We start from the raw sequence: 17,723 nt of genomic DNA, 5'->3' as shown, positions 1-17,723 counted from the left end.
CTGCAAGTGCCTGCTCGCTCCTGACACACGAACGGTGCCTAATTAATACAAATAAACACCTAATGATTATTATTAACACTAACAAATGCGCATTTTCAGCGCGTGTTGGCATCAAGCCCTCCGAATTCGCTCAGCTCTCGTCCCGGGACACGTGGAGTGCCTCGGTGCCCAAGCTTTACACCAAGAATCCCAAAAAAATCAGTCCTGGAGCACAGAGAGCTCTGGGTGGAACTTCCATGATGGGATGGTTTCCTGTGATCCATCAGAGGAATTTTTCGATATTAAAACACAGAGATTGTGAAAAGCTCTTTCGATGACAGCTTGGTTTTCCACTATGAGCTCATTGATTCTGGAGGGGAAATTTGGAGGGGAGCAGCTTCTCCCCATCCTCTAATTCTGCTTCCCCTATGACACCGGCAGAGAATCTGCAAACCCTGTCCATGCTTTACTTTAATGCCAAGGAAAAGCTCCTTTTTGGCAGAAAAGGCCTGTTTGAAAACAGGTTTCCTTTCTTAGGAAGGAAGAAACTTTTTTTTTTTGCTTTGTGGAATGACAAAGAAATCACCCCAATCCAGGAAAAAAACCCCGTGTAACTTAGGGAAAAGGAATAATAATAAAAAGTGTATAATCTGTATGATTCCTTTAGATGGAATTCCTTGCAGCATTGGCTGGTTTTCCACGGATGTCCATTGTTAGATTAATGCCAGAGATCAACTTCTATTCCCAGGATTTTTAATGTAGTAGCACTGAGAAGGGAACACTGCTCTTTATCTGTAATTCTAGATATTATTCTAGCATTCTTAACCTATAATTCATTAATTTATGTGAATTCATCAGGAAATGCTGTGTAATATTGGTGTACCAATGAATTTTCCTAAAAAATTCCCATTAAGCCACTCCATGGAATCACTGAACCAAGCTCCAGCCTCGAGAAAAATACCAAACAACACAAAGGGAAAATATATCCAAATTCTACCAAAAAGGAGAAAGCTCTACAGGCCAGTGATTAATTTGATTTTGGTCCCAGTTGGGAATCTCCCCCTCCTCGGCTGGAGAGGACAGGAGGTGGGCAGGAGGATTCCTGATTAAGCAAGTCAGGCTGATGTGACTCCTCCAGTTCCAGAGGAGAGCTGCAGGATGTGGATCTGGGATGGGGGCAGACGTGGAGCAGGAGCTGGTGCCCCCTGAGGGAAGGGGAAATGGGATTTCATCTCCCGGTGCTGCTCCCCTCTGCCCCAGCACCTCACAAGGTGTAACTCCCAGAGCTTGGGGTGTCTGCACAAACTCCTGGCCTTGGAGACAACTCCAGAGGGATAAAAAGAACAGGAAGGAGCCAGAAGGGTTTTGCACAAGGATTTTTACAGAAAGGCAAAGCGAGGTGTGACATTTCCAAAGGGGTTTAAGAACCAAATCTCATTTTCTACAGTGAATGAGGCTGTGGAGTCAATGGGGTTTGGGTGCTTAAATCCAGGAGATGCTTTTGCAAATCTTTATAGGTGCTCAGCGAATGTGGGGCAAGGATCCAAAAGGATTTGGTGTTCCTGATAGACTTATTGCAGAGTTCGAGTTATCAATGCTCTCTGGCACAGGAACAGAGGAGGCTCCTCCCAGGGCAGGCACAGGAGATGGTTCAGAGCTGGTCCAAATTGCAGAGCAGATCCCTGCTCCCTCCAATCCCTGCAGATCCCTGCTCCCTCTGGGGTCCCTGCACATCCCTGCTCCCTCCAATCCCTGCAGATCCCTGCTCCCTCTGGGTCCCTGCACATCCCTGCTCCCTCCAATCCCTGCAGATCCCTGCTCCCTCCAATCCCTGCACATCCCTGCTCCCTCCAATCCCTGCAGATCCCTGGTGCCTCCAGATCCCTGTTCCCTCTGGGATCAGCCCATTGCTCCCATCATAAATCTGAGATAAACCTGACACTGATATCAATCTGACATTGATATAAACCTGACATTGATATAAACCTGACACTGATATCAATCTGACATTGATATAAACCTGACATTGATATAAACCTGACATTGATATAAACCTGACATTGATATAAACCTGACACTGATATCAATCTGACATTGATATAAACCTGACACTGAAATCAATCTGACATTGATATAAACCTGACACTGAGATAAATCTCACACTGAGATCAATTTGACAATTATATAAACCTGACACTGATATCAATCTGACATTGATATCAACCTGACATTGATATCAATCTGACATTTATATAAACCTGATATTGATATAAACCTGACACTGGGATCAGTCTGACATTAATATAAACCTGACACTGAGATCAATCTGACACTGGGATCAATCTGATATTGATATAAACCTGACATTGACATAAACCTGACACTGACATAAACCTGACACTGAGATCAATCTGACACTGATATAAACCTGACACTGGGATCAGTCTGACATTGATATAAACCTGACACTGAGATCAATCTGACACTGGGATCAATCTGACACTGATATAAACCTGACACTGGGATCAGTCTGACATTGATATAAACCTGACACTGAGATCAATCTGATATTGATATAAACCTGACACTGAGATCAATCTGACACTGGGATCAATCTGACATTGATATAAACCTGACACTGGGATCAGTCTGACATTGATATAAACCTGACACTGAGATCAATCTGATATTGATATAAACCTGACACTGGGATCAGCCTGACAGCGCCCAGCTGGAGGAGGCAGCTGCAGGCTGGGCTCTTCCCTCGAGCTGTGCTCATTCCTGGGGGATGTTGTAACTCTGAACTCCACCACCAGCAGTGCTTGGGCCATCTTACAGCGCTGGGGGTGGGGAAATAACACTGCAAACTGAAAGCCAAGGGAAAAGCCCAGCAAATTCATTTCATTGACTGAAATTCAAGCAGCGTTTTCTTCGTCTGACAGCTCCTGGAAAAGGAGTTTTCAGACAAAGCCAAGCCAGGCCATTCTCCGTCCAAGGAGAGTTTGGACAATGCTCTCAGGGACAGGCTGGGGTTGTTGGGGCCCCCAGGAGCTGGACTGATGATCCTCGAGGGTCCCTTCCAGCCCAGGATACTCCATGATTCTGTAATTAAAGCACTCAGGGATATACCTGGAAGAAAAAAAGGAAGTCGTGACAACTTCCCGTTTTGCTATTAATTATTAATGTATAAATATTTATTTAACGCTAAAGCCTGGGGACCCAAACTGAGAATGGGGATACCAGGACGAGGGATCCAGGAGCTCACAGGAAGATTCAATGCCCAGGCAGGATCCAGGCATCTTGTTACATCATTTTTTATCTGTCAGAAAATTCCAAGTTCCTCAAGGTGGGGAAAAGAAACTTTAAATTATGTAACAAGGGCTCTGACATCTCCCATGACTGTGAGGGAATGAGGTCACACAAGACCTATTTGGAAAGCAAAAACTTTTCACCAGTGAACCACTGAAGCATCCCTGAACTCCTGAAAGCCAAAGAAACTTTTGGAATTGCTCCAGGGGTTGCTCTGTGATGTCACATTCGCTCCTGTACCTCCTTTGCTGCAGCCATGGTGCAACAAATGGGACAGTGCTGATATTAAAAATTAAAATTAAAATTCAGGAGCTCTGACAGGGAAGGGTTCCCAGGACCCACAGCAGGAGAGGGGGATTGTGGAATAGCAAATCCAGCTCAGTTTCATGCTGCCACACATTTCTGCCTGGGACGGGGCAGATTTTGGTGCCGAAAGCTCAGGAGCTGTGGGAATCTCCACGGCCCCTGAGCTGGGCTGTGCCAGGGCTGCCCCAGGAGCACATCCCTGTTCCTGCAGCTCAGCGGCACCAGGCTGCAGAGCTGGGAATAATTCGGAGTGAGGAGAAAGCTTTGCATGAGGGAACTTCCAGCAAGGACTTTCCCAGGGGAATGACGAAAGCTCCCGCCTGGAGTGAGCACGGCTGTTCCTGCTCGGGCCAGGGAGGATGAGGATGTGCCCGCAGTTGCTCGTTTTGGGAATTGTGCTCCCTTGCTCCTCCCTGTGCTCTGATATCACCCTGATTCAACACCTCAACAGCCCCAGAGGGAAAGGTGTCCTTCAGCCGGGTGGAATAATTGACTCATGCCAGTAAATTCCTGGAGCTGAGCAGGAATCTTGTGATTTGCTTGAGGAGATATGGGGAAAAAAACAAACAAGTAAATGAGTAAAGGATGTGTTTCACATTTAAAATGCTCGTGGATTTGTACTTTGAGTTGTTTTTTGCCAAAAACGTGGAGCACAATGCCTTTTTTGGGGATGATCCTGTACAGAGGGCTACGGAAACACAATTCCAGTAAAAATCGCTGCTTTTTGCACGTCTGGGAGTTCATTTGATCCTGTGCCAGGAGAGGGATCTCTGCTGGGTTCTGCTCTCACAACGGGCAGGGTATGAAGGGATGAAACCAGGAACTGGCAGATTTCTGGGAGAAGAGGTTTTCCTGGGCACTAAAGAAATCATCCCTGCAGCTCTCCCACAGCGAGTGTGGGCTCTCCTCTGTCACTTCCAACTCTGCTCTGAGGGGATTTGCGGGGACAAACCTTGCTCTTTGTAGCTGGAAAATGAATGAGACTCCTTTCCAGCTCCACAGGGCAGAGCTGCAGAGCACAAAGATTCATCAGCCCCAAGATCCATTTGTTGAGGAGCTCTTTGAGCCACAAATCCATCCCTCCACTTTTCTCTGTATTTTGATTCTCCTTTCCTGCTTGTGTCTCCATCCAGCTCCCCGGGACGCTGCTGGGAGCGCTGGAAGCAAACCCCAGTCCCTGTGTGCAGAGCTCAGTGGCTGGCACAGGAGGTCCTGACCTAACCCAGGGCACCAAATCTTCCCCAGCACCAGGGAGTCAACCAAGACACAACCCAGACCGCAGGGGACACGGCTTCCTTCCCGTGGTGACAGCCGCTGCAGGGACCAGGAGGAAATCCAGCACCTGCCTCCGCTTCCCTTGGGATCCTGGATCTGCCTGGAGCTGTGGCTGCCCCCCTCCGGGTTCCTCGGATGCCCGAGGGAAAGCTGTGCCAGCTCCCAGGCGGTTCTGGGATTTCTAAGGCAAGGAAAAGCCCTGCATTGCAGAATCTCCTCGTGAGCACACCCGTGACCAGCTCGGGAGTTAAACGTTGATAATCTTTGTTTGCACCTGTAATAAAAATAACATCAGCTTGAAAAGTCCTGTTTCAATTTCCTCCACCTCTAATTAATGCCTGGGATTAAGAACCGCCGGAGAGAGCTTTAGCCTGGCAGTTGTAACAATGAATAACTTTGTCAAAGGAATTACTGTTCGCCCTGAGCAAATTAGCTTCGATCCTGATTGACATCCATCCTGGGATCATGTTCGGAGAGTTCAGCAGAAAAGCACTTCCAGCCGAGAGTGCAGCCCAGTATAAACCAGTTCCTGGGTACAGGGAGGGGATGGAGCACGCTGGGGAGGAGAATGTTTACCACAACCAGCTGGATTCGACTCATTCTGCTCAACTGTCCTGGGCGTCCTCAGGGAAGGGCACTTGCACCTGGATCTGCAGGGAATTCCTGCTGCCTGAAAGGGCAGGCTGTGCTCAGCAGGGTGAGCCTGGCACTGCTCCAGGGGCCTGGCACTGCTCCAGGGACCTGGCACTGCTCCAGGGACCTGGCACTGCTCCAGGGATCCGGAACTGCTCCAGGGACCTGGCACTGCTCCAGGGGCCTGGCACTGCCCCAGGGATCCGGAACTGCTCCAGGGACCTGGCACTGCTCCAGGGATCCGGAACTGCTCCAGGGATTGGAACTGCCCCAGGGATTGGAACTGCCCCAGGGATCCGGAACTGCTCCAGGGACCTGGAACTTCTCCAGGGATTCGGAACTGCTCCATGGACCTGGAACTTCTCCAGGGATCCGGAACTGCCCCAGGGATCTGGAGCTGCCCCAGGGATCTGGAGCTGCTCCAGGGACAGCTGGAACCACCACAGCCACGGGATGTGGGCTGTGACCCAAAGCCAGCCCCATCCCTGGAGTCCCCCCAGCCCCACACAGGATTCTGCTCCAGGGTGGCATTCCAAGGAAACACAAACCTCTGCTGCAGGGCTGGGAATAACCCAGGGCAAAGTTTATTCTGGGCTGGGAGGTGGCTCCACACCTTTGTTCACAAAGGCACAGCCAGGATTTGGGAACAGCCAAATCCTGAGCAGCCCTGGGTTCCCTCTGGGACAATTAAATTATCATTTAATTACAGGGGCTGCATCTGCACTGCCCTTTCCTGACAGCTAATTGTTCACGGAGGAGAAATGAGGAGAAAGGACCCCCACAAACATTGTAACGTCTGATGCACAAAGGTCTCTTTAGAGCAGCTGTGGCTGAGCAGGGGAGAGAGAGCTCCACTCCCTGGCACGGCAGATTTATTTATATGCAATAAACCAAAAGAAAAGGAAAGGTGGGGAGGAAGAAACCCACAAATCCTGCTAAATTCTGATTTTTGTGAAGGGAATGAAGGTCCCGTTACCTCCCGCTGCGCTGCTGCTCACCTCAGAGCTGAGCCAGAGGCAGCCGGGTTGGGAAAGCAGAAATCCTGGCAGGGCAGAGATGTGGTTGGAAGAACATAACTACAGCAGCAGGGTGCAAAGCCAGGGTGAGAGCAGCGCAGAGAGCTGTGCGAGCCCCGCGCAGCCTCTGCCGTCACTACCAACACAAACCAGGAGACTCCTCGGCCCCACTTCTCATTTGACACAAAACCCCCGGCGCGCCTCGTGCTGCAACCCGGCAGAGCGCCAGGCAGCTCCATCGACGTTCCGCTCCATCGGCGCGCAGCTCCATCGACGCTCAGCTCCATTGACGCTCAGCTCCATCGACGCACAGCTCCATTGACGCTCAGCTCCATCGACGCACAGCTCCATTGACGCTCGGCTCCATCGACGCTCGGCTCCACCGATGCCCCACTCCATTGACGCGCAGCTCCATCGGCGCTCAGCTCCATCGACGCCCGGCTCCATCAGCGCTCAGCTCCATCAACGCTCGGCTCCACCAACGCCCCACTCCATTGACGCGCAGCTCCATCGACGCTCAGCTCCATTGACGCTCAGCTCCACCGACGCTCAGCTCCACCGACGCTCAGCTCCACCGACGCTCGGCTCCACCGACGCTCGGCTCCACCGACGCTCAGCTCCATCGACGCTCGGCTCCACCGACGCTCGGCTCCATCGACGCTCAGCTCCATCGACGCTCAGCTCCATCGACGCTCGGCTCCACCGACGCTCGGCTCCACCGACGCTCGGCTCCACCGACGCTCGGCTCCACCGACGCTCAGCTCCATCGACGCTCGGCTCCACCGACGCTCGGCTCCACCGACGCTCGGCTCCACCGACGCTCGGCTCCACCGACGCTCAGCTTCACCGACGCTCAGCTCCACCGACGCTCAGCTCCACCGACGCTCGGCTCCATCGACGCTCGGCTCCATCGACGTGCAGCTCCACCAACGCTCAGCTCCATCGATGCTCGGCTCCATCGACGTGCAGCTCCACTGGCGCTCCACTCCATCGGCCCGTGGCTCCATCGACGTGCAGCTCCATCGACACTCGGCTCCATCGATGCTCCACTCCTACGCCCAGCTCCACCGATGCACAGCTCCACCGACGCTCAGCTCCATCGGCGCTCCACACATCTGCACCTGGGGAAGGAAAAACTCAAACCACTTCTCCTAAAAGAATGGAGATTTTCAGTTGGAAGGGGAATCTTGGTCAAAACTAAAGAAAATTAAAAATCCCCTTTATTTAACCTTGGGGAGGGGTGGAGCCCTCATCCCTGGAAGTGTTTGAGGAACACTGAAGCGGCACTGGGAGCTCTTTATCCTGACCCCAACCAAAGCCACTCCAGGTGCTGCCACTGCTGCCCGTGGAAGCTGAGCTGGGATCCCACTGGAGCACCTGGGGAACGAAACAGACAATAGCCTGTTCATTAATTTAAAATTGATTATATTAAAATTAATTTTAAATTTAAATTAATGCTTAATTTTAATTAAATTTAATTATTTTAAAATTAAAATATTTTAAATCAAATAATGAAAAATAATTATTTTAAAATTAAATAATTTTAAATAAAAATAATTTTAAATTCTAGGCTCAGATCATTTGCAAGTTTCCAGTAATTATCAATCAGTCCCAGCAGTGTGGATGCACAAACAGCCAGGAGGACACTGCCCTTCACAAAGGTTGGGCTGGGCCAAAAGGGAAAAGTGATGAAATTTGTTCAGGTTTGGGCGGCTGAAATGGCCAAACAGAGATAGGAAGGGTTTAGATTTCTCTGGGAACAGTTTAAGGTCTCACCATAATTGTGAACATGAGACACTCAAATTGTCCTGATGGATTTGGGGAGAGAGACAGAGAGAAGAAATAGAGAAAATCAGAAAATCAAAGGAAAAAACAGAAGGAAAGAAAAGTAGAAATAGTTAAAGTCAAATTTCCAAATCTACTTTCAGATAATCTTATTTTTAGGGACTTAAAAGAAAATTACTAACAAAACCCATTCCAAGTCTGTTTTGCCTCTGGTTCCGGCCTTGTTTAGTTTTGATGAAAAATTCTTCCCAAATGTTTGGATCCCCTTTCTCCTTTCTGAGGACTTTCTGGGGCAACAAAGCATTCGGTAAAAAAGAAAATTCCACCTTCACTCACGATTTCACTGCAAAGAAACTCCCTCACCCTGAGTTTCGGCAGTGTGTTTTGGTTTTTTGGTTGTTTTGCATCCCCACAAACCTGGCGGGGATGTCAGAACTGTGCTGAAACCAGAGAGGGAAAGAGGAAGCAGAGCCCAGCACTTCCCAGGTAACTGCAGCGTGTCCTCAGAGAGAAACAGCCCTGGGATGGGATGGGATTGGGATGGGATCCATGGGGTGGGATGGGATGGGATGAGATGGGATGGGGATGGGATGGGGGTGGGATGGGGGTGGGATGGGATTGGGGTGGGAGGATCAGCAATGCCAGGAATTCCTGGAAATTCCCCCCAGCCCATGGAGCCCAAGCTTGTCCCCCGCCCAGAGCACTGAGTGCCACATCCTGGTGACACCTGCAGAGGTGCGGACAGCAAACGTCCCTGGGCAGCCTCTCCAGGAGGGAAATATTCCCTTCCAGGAGGAATTCCTTCTGGATAATCCCAGTCCTGCTGCCTGGGGGGAGGGGATGCTGCAATCCCACCTGGATTTCTTTGCGTGGGATCCCCCCACAGGACTCAGCCCCCATCGGAACCCCGGGCACTGAGAATTTCAGAGTTTCTGTGCTGACAAACACTAACCCCCGAGAAAACACTGCATTTGACCTAAAGCCATGGAGAAAGCTTCCAAAATTAAATGATAGAACTAGAATGATGAGTGTGTGTAGTTTAAATAAAAGCATGTAAAATCACATAGTGAAAAACTTAAATTTTAGAATATAGAAATATATATATAGAGAGAGAGCAAGATGAAAGTTTTAGAGCAGAGGCCAGTGCTTTTTCACTGAAGAAGAATCTTCCTAAGTCTAAGTGATATTTTGGTAATTAGAAAAATCTGCATTGCGGGCCATGAATGGTTGGTTATTACGTTAAAACTAAAAGTAATTTAAGTGTCATTTCTTAATTAAACAGTTCATCCTTAAAAGGGCTCATAGAAAAAAAGACAACCATTTTTATAGTTTGTTAGCTAAACGTGCTGTAGAACTCACAGCTTGTAAGACTGTAACATAAATAAAAATTAATAAACACCCGAATCCAAACAAAAAAATCCCGTGTCACACATTTAACCCCAACCCTAGCAAAAAAAAAAAAAACAAAAAAACCAAACCAAAATAAAACACGACACCCCCCCATTCGCAGAGTTTCAGCTTGGAAATCCCGGCTCAGTTTGGTTCTGCCCAAGCTTTGCTGTTTCCCCCCGAGAACTCCCTCGGCAGAGCCCCTGCGAGGTTCTCCAGGTTCTCGAGGGATGTCGGAGCAGCTCCCGTCAAAACATCTCTGTGGTTTCCGTGACGTGCCGGGCTGGCAGCCGGGGTGCACGAGGCCAGCCCGGGTTATGTAATAAACCAATAAATGAGGAGGCGGCTGCAGAACTTCCCCCCGAAGGGGCTGGGACACCCGGCCTGACCTCAAAAGCCGCAAGCCTGAAACTGGCTCCTGTCCCAGCAGGGCCAGCCCTTGTCGCTGCGCTGGGCTGTCCCGGGATGGGGCTCCTCTGCTGCCAGCAATTCCAGAATCCCTGAGCTGGAAACGTTCTAGACCATGGAGCCCGTCCCCACCTCGTCCCATCCCCGAGCTCCGAGTGTCACCTCCGGGTGACGCCAAACCGCTGGGCGCGGGCGGGAACGGGATGGGATCACGGGCAGGCGTTCCTCGAAGCCTTACTGCAGCCCCAGCCTCAAAACTGGGATTTGCACCACTGAGGGACTGCAGCAGCCAGGAGCTCTCTGTGACAGAGCATTTTAAAAGTTCCCCAGCCAATAACATGCTGCTAAAGCTTCCAGGTGATTGTTCTACCACCCACTGAAAGCACACACCCCTGCTTCAGACAATGCTGCTATTGACCCATGCCTCCATTAACAGTAAAAAAATTTCCATTATTAAGCTTAAAACCTAAAATGTGTCCGTCTAGCAACACTACTATCTTGCCAAGCATATTTTTCTGCAGTCCTAAGACCCATCCTAGCCAAACCTAAGACTCAGATTATTGTTTTCTGTCCTTGCCTGCTGTACTATTGTAGCTTTTCCTACTTTCAAACTTTGCAGTTGCAGCTAATTCTAAATTCTGCTCTTTCTGTTTCTGGGCCTGCTTCCACAGATTTCTAAACACCTTCTTACCTTTAATGTTTCCCACACAACCCCCCCTGGGCAGCCCCTTCCAAAGCCCGGCCCCCCTTTCCATGGAGACATTCCTGCTGATGTCCAGCCTGAACCACGTTCTGCACAGATTGCACCGGTTTTTCTATCACAGACCACGATAAAGAAACTGATTCTCTTCATTTGCTGAGGAAACCTTCTCAAATATGAATTTCCAACGCTTCCCTTTGACATAAAACCCCGCCACGTTCCACCGGACATTGACCAACCGATTCTTGTCACACATTTTCCTGTACCTAGGGATGGTGACTTGCACCAATTTTGGAGTCAGGAGTTGGCTGATTTGGTTTCCAGGTGCTGAAGAATTGCAGTTATCCTTCTGCTCATTTAAACAACAGAATATTTAACTCAGAATAAACAAAAACCCGTGTGTTCAACTCCCCGGGTCAGGATTTCCCTCCTGTTATTTATACCTCAGACTTGGGGAACGGCAGTAGGAGTTAAAGTGGAGATTAAATACAAACAAGGAGGATTTTAATTTCATAAGAAACAAAGCTAAATGTACACAACTCCAAATTCTCATCAGTGCTTAGCTGGTGGCAAAGTAAAACACCAGAATAAAGTCTGAAGATGATTTTTTTTCAACAGATTTTGTAATTTGACAGAAAGGCACCAATTCTCTGACACAAACCCCAGAGGCAGCTGGAGCTGTGTGCCTTCCATCCCCCCTTCCAAAGGGAGTTACTCCTGTGGGCTTTTACCCGTCTTTAGCAATGGGCTGGTGACCTCACTCAGTTTTAGTGGCAGCACTCTGAAAAAGCAAACCCAAACTGAAAGCACGGAAGTCCCAGGGTGTCACATTGTCACTGTGTCACCAGGAGCCTCTGGGCAGAGCCAGACACAGGGACAGGAACGAGGCCAAGGAGGAGTCATGGGCACAATTTGAATAAAAGCTGTCCCTCCTGTTGATGCCTTGGGAAGGCTGAGCTGGAGCAGAGACTGGACAGAGCTGGAGAATAAAGCAGAGATTTATTGAAAAGCCTTTAGGATACACCTTGGGCAGGGCTGCACCCAAGGTGGACCCAAAATGGGCACAAAAGGGACACGAGGTCTCACATTTTTATAAGTTTTGGTCCATTTGCATATTGGGGTTTAATTGTCCCATCCCAGCTCCAGGCTGTGAGGTCCCATCCTTCTTGTTCCTCCTCCAGCCCCCGCTGTTTGTGCTTTTGGACTGAAATCTTGTCCCAGGTGTCCTTGGTGTGCAGCAGGAACAGGATTTGTTTTGTGTGGCTGCTGTGTGCAGAGAGCTGAGTGAGCCTGAGTGTGAGCTCAGAGCTGCACCTGGGCAGCACAGAACCTGAAATACAGTAAAAATAAAACTGAAGGCATCACTGTGTGGTCACCCTGGCCAGCAGAAGCCCCGGGTTCTCCCTGATGAGATCCTGCTCCAAGCTGGCCCAGCGCTGGCCTCGCTCCCTGTGCCTGGAGTCCCCACCCTGTCCCATCCCATCCCCTGGTCCCCAGCTGCCTTCCCTGCCTCCCCCTCCTCCTCCTCCCTCTGGTCACAACCTGGTTTCATTCCCATCTGGAATGTCTGAAATTCCCAACCACCCCGAGTCTTTCATTCCTTTCCATTCCCTCCACGCTCCCTTCCCTCAAGGGCATTCAGCAGAAGCTCCTCTGCTTTGAAGGTAATAAAAATAAAGCTGCATGAAACACTTGAATTGAACCGTGTACATTGCCTGAAATTTACAGAGTTTACACCTATTTTTAATTTTCCCTTGTATTTAATTCCTGTCCTTGCTTTACCCTTTGTTTTATCTGCAGTGCTCAAGCAGATCCTGAACTCCCCAAGCTCGGTGGTTTCCAAAAAAGCCCAAGAGGAGCCGCAGTGTATCCGAACTTCGTGAACATTTTCTCCAAACTCAGACCTCATTAAAACTTTTGAGATCGCTGCTGGCATCAGAAACTTGAGCTGTGCTGCTGACATTCAAATTGGGCAATGAATGTGTTTTCCACCGTGGCTCCAAGTCTCGCTTCTGGTGCCATCGACATTCACATGACCCAGTGCAAGTCTGCAAGGCCTTGAGATGACATCAAAACAAAATCCTGCCAATGGCTTTTTTTAGGAAATGAGAAACTGCTCAAGCCCAAAGCTTGGCCACCTTCAGACCAAAAGGACTGAGCTGTGGGGGAATAAAACCCAGGAAGCCGCTCTGGACAAGGGGATTGGCTTTGGGCACCCCTGCAAAGGGCACAGAGTTCCTGGCATGAGTTAAACTGGTCTTTTTATCCCACTGCTCTTTGTCCTGCTCCTCCAAGACAGCCCAGCCATGGTGGATAACAGGTCTGGGAAGAGGGAAAATCCCGGCACTCCATGGTAAAAACTGAATGAGATTTTTATCTCACTGTGGCAGACGTGTTGTTTTGGAAGAAACAGCAAAAATGGGGAGAAGCATGGGGAGCACAGGAGAAGGGAAAGGACAGCTTGCGCTGTCCCAGGGCGTTCCAAGCTGGCCTTGGACACTGCCAGGGGTCTGGGCACCCTGTGCCAGGGCCTGCCCACCCTCCCAGGGAACAATTCCTGCCCAATCTCCCACCCAGCACCCTCTGGCAGTTTGCAGCCGTTTCCCCTCACCCTGGCACTCCAGGCTCCCTTAATGGGGTCTGACACTCAGAGACACCCAAAACATCAGCACTGTCCAAGCTCAGTGCACCAAGAGCTAATTTACAGCAGAAAATGGCACCTGATCCACTTCCCTCTTCCACTTCTGCATCTCCCTTCGTTGTTTTAATAATCTCATTCCATCATTTTTACCTTCCCTCCAAGAAATTCACGCTGGCAGTCTCGGCACTGTCACAGTCTCAGGGGGGATTTACCAGGGTATTTGATATTGCAAAACTAAAACACTGACAGATTGAGTTACCTGACTGAAGGAACACAAACACCCCATTTGTTTCTGTCATGTGCTCCAGTTACAACCTCAGGCCTCTTCTTTTAGGCAAATAACTTTCAAAAGGGGAAAGAGAGCCTGTAAAGAATTTCCGTCATCGAGGGTGACATCGTGTCTTTTACCTCTGAGTCAGAAATCCACTCCCAGCTTTAATCTGCAGTGGCTGAGCTTCATAGAAAGCGGAGTAGTTTCAGGGCACTTTCAGATGGATAAATCCCCACTAGAGACTCAGAACCAGGGTGAGCTCACTGGCAAGGCTGAAGCTCGCAATTCATCTCAGAATGAACAAGCTCCAGAGCAATTCCTTAAAAAAAAAATGTACAAGCAGTCATTTTCTCCAGTCTACTTCCTTTTTTTTTGTTATTGTCCCTGCATTCAGTTCATGTTTTTGGCTGATTCAGAAGCCTCTGGGCAGTTGTGCCCATTCCCAAGGCTCTGCTGGGCATCCACCCTGCAGCTCCTCCCTGCCCAAAGGAGCCAGAGCCTAAAGAGAGACTGGGCTTTGCTCCTTAGGAGAGGCTCAGCTCGGACAGCAGCAGGAATTTCCCCATGGAAAGGGAGCTCAGGCACTGAAACTGCCCAGGGAGGTTTGGATCCCCATCCCTGGAGTGTCCAAGGAATTTCTGGAGGTGGCACTCAGTGCTGGGGACAAGGTGGGGATTGGACACAGCCTGCACTGGATGGGCTGGGAGGGATTTCCCACCTCAGGGATTCTGTGGATTGGTTTAACACCAAACATGTGAGCAAAAGGTGGGCTTAACTCCGTTTCTCTAAGAGAAACCAAGGGCAAAACCCAAAAAGTCAAGCGAAACCAGCATCTCCTCCTTTTCTCAGAGATTTTCCCCATTAACTGGGGTGGCAGGAGGGCAGGAGCTGCCCTGAGACCTCCCTTCGGAGCAGGGAGCTGTGGAGAGCAGAGCAGGCACTGTGGGCTTGGGGTTCTGTGCTTGCTGAAGGCTCCTGCAGCAGCTCAGCCTCACTCAGGCAGGTCCAGGATAAAAAAACCTGCAGCCTCATCCCAGGCAGGTCCAGGATAAAAACCCTGCAGCCTCAAACCAGGCAGGTCCAGGATAAAAACCCTGCAGCCTCAAACCAGGCAGGTCCAGGATAAAAACCCTGCAGCCTCAAACCAGGCAGGTCCAGGATAAAAAAACCTGCAGCCTCACCCCAGGCAGGTCCAGGACTAAAACCCTGCCGGCTCTGAGTTCCATCCCCTGGGCTGCTCCTGACTCCAGACTGTGTCCAGGGTCACAAAGTCCTCATCTGCCATGTCCTCCTCTGAAAATACGGGACGAGCTTCTCCCTTCATCCCTGCCTTCTGTCCACAGCTCATTTAGCACTTTGCTTAAAAAAAAACCCACTTCAAATTAAAGCTGGCCCTGATTTGCCAGCCCCTGTGTGAGCTGTTGGTTGATTTTCTCCTCACCCAGCAGCGGATCCCAAACAAACACATCCCCAGCTGCCCTCTCCTCTCGCCCTCTGCCCCCGGGCAAATCCTGCTTTCCCTGGAGGTTTCCCTGCCGTGGACAGGAGCTGTTTGTGCCTCCCCTCGCTCATGTCCTGGCAGAACTCCTCTCCTGCAGCATTCCCAAAGCGCAGTCTCAGTTCTGCAATGTTTGCTCGGGAGGCTTCCAGACTCAGACAGCTTTGACAAAACCACTGTGGTTTGAGGGGACGAGAAAAAAAAACCCCACACAAACACGAGCACAAAGCCATAGACAGCGCTGATGAATGGCATCATCTTCCTGAGGTGAACAGAAATTCCACGTTTGCTTTCAAGTATTTATGAGAAAGAAGCCCTTTTCATTGAAAAAGCTTCTCGTGGCGACTCATTTCAGATAGAGAGAGGGAAATAAACTCAGCTTCTGAGCCCTCGGAGCTCAGATTTTGTGCCATAAAATTTTCCAGCCTGGAGGTGCCTCTCCCAGGCACAGCACCTCCTGAAGCACAGCCTGCAGTCTCCGTGGTGCTTTTTTGGTGCATCCCACAGCCCTCAGACACGGACCCTTTACATCCCCTCTGCCCCCGACAACCTTTGATTAGAAGGTACAATAACCAAAAAATGGCTTTAAAATACCAAAATTACCTATTTAACAGGGTATTTTTTTAAAGCTTCATTTTTATTTTTTCACATTATTGGCATGACCATCTTGCCGTGAAGTGGAGAAGTGAGGCAGGGGAGCATTGATGGGTGAATCTTTTCTCTTAAATCTTCACTTGCTTCTTACTTATACTTACATATAAATATAATTACTTATATATACTTATCTATAACTTATCTTTAAATCCAGCCAGACTTACCCAGTTTGGAAGTCCAGCCTTGTCTTGGGGCACTTCTCTGGAGGAGAACCAAGGAGAAAGCCCTGCTAGAAAAAGGAAAATTGGGGTTTTGTCTCACCAGAACAACATTTCTGGGTCTGTGCTCGTCTGAGAGTCCCAGAAGAGCCCTGAACCAAAACTATTCCTCTTCACAGCGCCCTTTAGCTCCTCCTTTGCCCCACAGGAATTTGCACCTTGCCCAAGGAAGGGTGGAAGCAGCTGTGTCCCGTTATCCCTGAGCCCAGGAACGGCAGAGCAGAGTTTTCACAGAGAGCAAAGCACGACAAGCAGGGCACAGCGAGGTTAAAGTGGAATATTTTCCTAAAAAAGGGGGGCAAAGCAGGAGAAGTTTGCGGTTCCTCCCTTTTGGGTGCTGATGCTCGAGGGCTCAGCCACTAGAGGGAAATGTCAGATAAGGGAAAAGGGAACTTAACTCTCCTGCTGGAGCTGAGACTTCTCTCAAAACTTCAGATTTTAGCCACAAAACGCGTTCAGTTATTTTAAAAACTGGGTATTGGGAAGAAAGGAAAAGCTCCAGGGAAGGAGCGATAGTCAGAGCATTTCGTCTTTGAATTCTCCTTTTCAAAGTGAAGAAAGGATTTGTATTGCATTAACCCCGATGAGACTTTAAATGGTTGCAGAGATGTTCTTGCTGGTAAAAGCAAAGCCCTTTGGGTGATCAAATAATTGAATTTTCTAGGCAGAATTAAGAAATAATCCTCTGAAGAGAATCAGTGGAGACGGACGCTCACTGCAGAGGAGAGGGAAAAGCTCTGTCTAGTGGCAGGTGCTGCTCACAGGACAAGAATTAATCAAGAGGGACAAGAACTGGAGATACCTGGGTCTGCTTTAACGAGTGCCTGGGGGTGGCAGCGAAATGTGATCCCTGATTTTGGGACGGCCTTTTCCTACTCACACAGGAGGGGCACCACCAAACCCCACCCCAAAGGACCTTTCTCCTCACAATCTGCGGATTTTAGTAACTTCCCAATGTCCCTTATGGCACCAGCGTGGGAGCTTCACGCTTCACATCACCAGTGTTCCTTTCCTTCCTGAGTTCGGCGCCGCTCCCACTGCTCAGGCTGAGCGCCCTGGAGGTGTGTGGTGCCGAGGGACGCATTTTTGGGATGCCCCGTTCCCCGCTGGATCAGTGACAGGGATTTGTTCCTGCGCTTCCAGCACCAGCATCCCTGGAGCTGCACCTGGCAGTGTCGGACCCCTCATCCTGGAGGCACAGGGAGCCCCAGCTCAGGGGATCGCATTTCAGGGGTTTGCCCAGCAGCTCCTGTCCCTCCTGTCCCCAGGGCACATCCGAGTGCCTCAGTGCAGCCTTTCCACAAGCAGTGCCGTGCTGGGCCCCTGATTTATCCCACAAAATCCCCCCAGTGCCTGAGACAGATCCTCCATCGGCACAGAACGCAATCAAGTAATTGGGGTTGCGCTGTAACGCTTCAAGGTTTCGTGTTGAGCAGACAGGAGCGGCTGGAGGGGTTTCTTTGACAGCTTTATGGATGATCCCAGTGCTTCATTTCACAGGAGATGCACTCACCCATCACAGGTTCCGTGGCCCAGGGGTCCTGCTGAGCCTCTCCAGGAGCTGTGTTCCATCCCAGCTCTCATCCCAGCCCTGAGGAGGTTCCTGGGGATCACTGCTGGCTGCTCCTCCATCTGCTGCAC

General features: G+C 49.9%; 1 long non-coding RNA gene across 3 annotated transcripts; it reads right to left on the bottom strand.

Annotated features, from left to right (window-relative positions):
• Positions 1-11,164: 11,164 nt before the first annotated feature.
• Positions 11,165-16,193, bottom strand: LOC120759302 (uncharacterized). Of its 3 annotated transcripts, none has more exons than XR_005703148.2 (5): positions 16,029-16,193; positions 13,850-14,031; positions 12,583-12,857; positions 11,887-12,130; positions 11,165-11,779 (listed from the first exon to the last, which is right to left on the bottom strand). It is a non-coding gene; the product is annotated as an uncharacterized LOC120759302 (long non-coding RNA). The 3 variants fall into 3 exon arrangements; XR_009208324.1 differs by lacking the exon at positions 11,165-11,779 and adding an exon at positions 11,781-11,811; XR_009208323.1 differs by lacking the exon at positions 11,165-11,779 and having other exon boundaries at positions 11,781-12,130.
• Positions 16,194-17,723: the final 1,530 nt, after the last annotated feature.

Source organism: Hirundo rustica, chromosome 14 (genome assembly GCF_015227805.2).
Source record: "Hirundo rustica isolate bHirRus1 chromosome 14, bHirRus1.pri.v3, whole genome shotgun sequence".
Taxonomy (NCBI): domain Eukaryota; kingdom Metazoa; phylum Chordata; class Aves; order Passeriformes; family Hirundinidae; genus Hirundo; species Hirundo rustica.
The sequence above is the reverse complement of the archived record's forward strand: the minus strand, read 5'-3'. Positions and strand labels throughout refer to the sequence as shown.